Source organism: Copadichromis virginalis, linkage group LG15 (assembly GCF_057382275.1).
Source record: "Copadichromis virginalis isolate Kocher_CV1m ecotype Utaka linkage group LG15, C_Virginalis_male_GT1.1, whole genome shotgun sequence".
NCBI lineage: Eukaryota > Metazoa > Chordata > Actinopteri > Cichliformes > Cichlidae > Copadichromis > Copadichromis virginalis.
In genome coordinates, this window is record NC_140632.1 from 13,310,739 (window position 1) to 13,314,310 (window position 3,572).

The 3,572-nt window shown below is 42.1% G+C and overlaps 1 long non-coding RNA gene across 1 annotated transcript; it reads left to right on the top strand.

Moving 5' to 3' along the window:
• The first annotated feature begins 475 nt into the window (after positions 1–475).
• On the top strand, positions 476–2,172 carry LOC146692070 (uncharacterized). Its single transcript, XR_014915390.1, has 3 exons — positions 476–988; positions 1,100–1,168; positions 1,383–2,172. It is a non-coding gene; the product is annotated as an uncharacterized LOC146692070 (long non-coding RNA).
• The last annotated feature ends 1,400 nt before the right edge of the window (positions 2,173–3,572 follow it).

Here is a 3,572-nt window from a genome sequence, read left to right on the forward strand (position 1 = left end):
CTTCCACAGCATCAGATGGCCGCCCCTCCCTGAGCCTGGTTCTGCCAGAGGTTTCTTCCTGTAAAAAGGGAGTTTTTCCTTCCCACTGTCGCCAAAGTGCTTGCTCATAGGGGGTCATATGATTGTTGGGTTTTTCTCTGTATCTATGAAGCGCCTTGAGGCGACTTTTGTTGTGATTTGGCGCTTTGTAAATAAAATTGAATTGAATTGAATTAACATTTGAGGGTTGGTGAGCTGTTGCCACACAGCAATTGGGGGTTTACCACGTGAATTAGCCTTTACGTCTAAAACAAGACCACTCCAATCAGTTTCAGAATATAACCTAACACGCCGATACTCCTGCAGCAGAACAATTGCCAGCTTTGCAATTTGCGATTGAATTCAGGAAAGAATTCTCTATTTGTGAGAGCCTGAAGGACCAGAAGGATTTGGGATAAAGTGTAAAGCATTGCGAAGGAAGATTAGAGAATGGGTGGAGGCCGGGTGAAGGCTGGTTGTAGGCAGGGGTTAGATGAACTGAACACTGGGCCCAAATCCCGGACACAGCATGGCACGCTCCAGGCTTCATCCCGCCCCTCTTCAAAGAACTCTGAAATCTCTCCAGAGCCACTCAGACAAATTACAGTAATAAACAACAAGTCACCCCACCACAACACATACACACCTCCCAGGGGGAAAACTAACAGGCAGGATCCCGTTGCCCTGGCGACTGAACCCTGACCAGCCCGCCCTGCTGCTGCCCGTCTGTTTCCAACTTTGTTTGTTTATTTGTTTACTCAAAGACACCAGAGACAACAGCAGCAAGGAAGGTTATCGTCACAGAGCTTAGACCGAGAGGAACTGGAAAAAATGGAGAACCTCTAATTACATGTGATTTTGTGGGGCTAGAGTATTTGATTAGGAAAGATAAGCTGGACTCTGAGTGGGCCCTAATGACTGACTGGCCTACGGGAAATCTGGGTGTGCTTTGTTCATTTGTCTTCTTACTGTAAGTCACAAGTATCTATAAAAGCTGTAATTGTATCCTCATTTTACACAGCCTGCATAAAGATTAAAGAAAAACCCTTTGTTCTCTCTCATGTCTGTTTTCAAACAAAAGTCCATCTTGATGCTAAGAGATATCTGAAAGCACCTCGGGTACACACTGACTCATTCCACCTAGCTACTGGTAAGTATTTTCCAAGAGCCCTGTTTTGGAACTGATCAGTGACTCTTATCTGCTTTTGCAATTTGTCAATAAGAGCCTGTTAACTTGTGTTTTGATAGGGGAGGAGGCTAAAACACATTCTGCATGTCATCATTCCCACCCATTTTTGTCAGCAGTAAAACCTTGAAATGTATCAAAAGATAAAGAAATTTGCCACTCATGTACTTGTCCACAGGTAGAAGTCTTTACCATGCCTCCAAGGCCGACAGCACTCAGAAGGTGTGGAATTTGACAGTAACTCACAGCCTTCTACTGTAGCTCACATTCACATGGAAGCGCTAACAGAAAACCTATGAAGGCTCAGGAGAAGAGTGGGCGATCAATCACAGCTCTCTTCTTTTATCTGGTTTAGCTAAGAGGAAAGCCAGATAAACACTCTCTGCTACGATGTCTCCAAGGTCAATCCCCGTGTGACATTTAAGCCTCACTGGAGATCCACCAGACACCCAGGTGACAGAGGGGGAACAAGATGCACAGGCGGAGAAGAAGAGGCAAGGGCGGATAGGCTGAAAGGCGCAGATCTTAAACGTAAATGTTTAAGTTCAGGAGCTGAGAGGGTGTGTACCTCCCAGAGCTTCTCTCGGGCTTATCAATCACTCTGATATCAGACAGTCATGGAAGGAATGTCAACAGCACTAACCTCTAACCCCACGTGTGAAGGCATTACAGTGGAGCGCTGACCCCCAGGCAGCACTGCTCTAATGGAGATTTTATGGATGGTGTTTCACTTTATAGAGACTCAGAGCCTTACAGGGCGGCTCTGGGAGCCAGATGTGTTATATGGACAAAGTGGGTCAATTACTTGAGAATGAAAGAGCACTGGAATGCTTTTCTCAGGTAAAGGCACTAATATGTCAGTTAAATTTTACTCAAAGCAAAGAAGAATACTCACATAAAACAGCAAGTCGGTCTCCCACAAAACACATTTTCATTCGGCTAATTTGCCTGTTGTGTTCACTGTAACAAATTACCGTAAAAATACAGGAAATGTTTAACAGTAATGTGCCGCTGTTTGTGAATATACAGTCAAGTGGGGGGGAAAAGGTTTTCACAGAATACTGTGCAGTCCTGTGAAAAACTAAGTGCAACATTACTGCTTCCACAGGCAGACCGTGCAGTGCACAAAGAAACTCTAAAACACATCTCAGACTTTACTGGAATCATTTAGTAAGTTAAATGTCAAAGTTTATTATGGTAAAATTAGTTTATTTTTAAAACTATGGCATCTATGACTTTTTTTTGTAAAGGTTACCAGGCGAAAGCCTCTTCTCAGTAAACACACAAAGTAGAATTTGCAAAGTTGCATCTGACAAGCCATCTGGCCCAATGTTCTTTGAACAGATGAAAGCCCATAATTCACAGTACTTCATTTGGAGAAAACCAAATTTAACATATGAGCGCAAACACCTCATGAAAAATGTCAAGCACGGTGGTGGTGGGGTGATGATTTGGGTTTGTTTTACAGCCAAATGACCCGGGAACCTTGTAGTCACCGCGAACTCCTCTGCATACCCAAAGAGTCAAATGTGAAGCCATCTGTCTGACAACTAAACTCAGCTGAAATTTACCTCTCTTAAGAGAGCCGTACACACATGAATACTTCTTTTAAAGAAGAGAGGGCAATGATTCAACCTCAATGATGCAAAATTCTGATCAAGCCATCCAGGAGGTAAATCGTTTCTTTTTCATGACTGTTTTCAGATATTGCAAATACTGACACATTTTATAAAAAATATTAGCAGCAAGCTACACTACATGATTTGTATAATTTATTATAGTTGTAATGGCTGTATCCGATTTTATATCACACTTTGATTGTTGCGAATGATGTCATTTCCACTGTTTGTTTGACCAAGAACAATGTGAACGTCGGAACGGGCCACAGTGACCGAGTGTCCTGCAGCAATTTATGACATCCCTCGAGTGTTCATCTTCAGGGTCGTTGTTAAATTGTTGAATACAGCAGACTCGCCATAACTATGCTGTGGAAGGAAGTTGAGAAATTAAGGAAGCTGATATGTTGTCTGTCATAGTTTAAGAAAAAATGCTTGTAATCTAATGGAATAATTGCCTTTACAACTTGACTTTTTATATACAACAACAAGCAACATTTTTATACATATACACAAGACAATAATAATAAGAACAATAAGGAAGCTCTGAAAAACTATGAAGGTTATGGTGATAGTGATCAAAGTAATGACGTCAGATGTACTCATTACTGTGAGAACAGCTGTGAAGACGGTGTAGATAAGCGGAGACTAGACTGATCAACGACATTCTGGTCTCATTACTCTTCCATTAGTCAAATTTCAGTTTAACCCATAGGGTGCATTAGACTATTTCCTGGGTCAAGACAAAGGAA